A 1,191-nucleotide genomic window follows, 5' to 3' on the forward strand; every position below is an offset into this window, starting at 1 on the left:
ATGTAAAAAATCCCAAGCACTCTACCAAGACAATAATAAAACCTACTAACACTAGCAAGTCAATTTAGCAAGCTTGCCAGATAGAAGATTAATATACTAAGATTGTCTTCCTATACACTAGCACTAAACAATTAAAAAAAGGAATTTCAAAGATGCCATTTAAGTAGCATAAAACTATTTAGGGAAAATTTTAGCAAAATTATAGAACTTCTATATTGAAAATATAAAAACTTACTGAGAGAAAGAAATGCTAAACAGATGGAGAGATAAACCATGCTTATAAGTTGAAAAACTCATATTGGTGAGATGTCATTATTCCCAAATTGATCCAGAGAGTTGATGAAATTCCAATCAAAATCTGAGGAGTTTTTTTTTTATAAATATATTTTATTGATTTTTTACAGAGAGGAAGGGAGAGGGGTAGAGAGTTAGAAACATTGATGAGAGAGAAACATCGATCAGCTGCCTCCTGCACACCCCCTCCTGGGGATGTGCCTGCAACCAAGGTACATGCCCCTGACTGGAATAGAACCTGGGACCCTTCAGTCCGCAGGCCGACGCTTTATCCACTGAGCCAAACCAGTCAGGGCTCTGAGGAGTTTTTTTTTTTTATAGAAACTGACAAATTGGCTCTCAAATATACATGGAAATGCAAAATATGTAGAATGGCCAAACAATCTTGAAGGACTTAACTGCTTGTGCTCGCTTCGCCAGCACATTTACTAAAATTGGAATGATACAGAGAAGATTAGCAAGGCCCCTGTGCAAGGATGACACGCAAATTCATAAAGCGTTTCATATTTTTAAGGAACCCTAGTGCACTGCTGGTGGGAACGCAAACTGGTGCAGCCACTGTGGAAGATAGTATGAAGTTTCCTCTAAAAGTTAAAAATGGAACTCCCATTTGACCCAGTGATCCCACTTCCAGGACTATATCCCAAGAAACCAGAAACACCAATTAGAAAGGATATATGCACCCCTATGTTCACAGCAGCACAATTTACAATAGCTAAGATTTGGAAACAACCTAAGTGCCTATCAGCAGATGAGTGGATTAAAAAACTGTGGTACATCTACACAATGGAATACTACGCCGCTATAAAAAAGAAGGAACTTTTACCATTTGCAACAGCATGGATGGAACTGGGGAGCATTATGCTAAGAAAAATAAGCCAGTCAGAGAAAGATAAA

The 1,191-nt window shown here is 38.0% G+C and overlaps 1 non-coding gene across 1 annotated transcript; it reads left to right on the forward strand.

Moving 5' to 3' along the window:
* Positions 1-698: 698 nt before the first annotated feature.
* LOC111825537 lies at positions 699-805 on the forward strand. Its single transcript, XR_002828723.1, has one exon. It is a non-coding gene; the product is annotated as a U6 spliceosomal RNA (small nuclear RNA).
* Positions 806-1,191: the final 386 nt, after the last annotated feature.

The sequence above is a fragment of the Myotis lucifugus genome, unplaced genomic scaffold (assembly GCF_000147115.1).
Source record: "Myotis lucifugus unplaced genomic scaffold, Myoluc2.0 scaffold_30, whole genome shotgun sequence".
NCBI lineage: Eukaryota > Metazoa > Chordata > Mammalia > Chiroptera > Vespertilionidae > Myotis > Myotis lucifugus.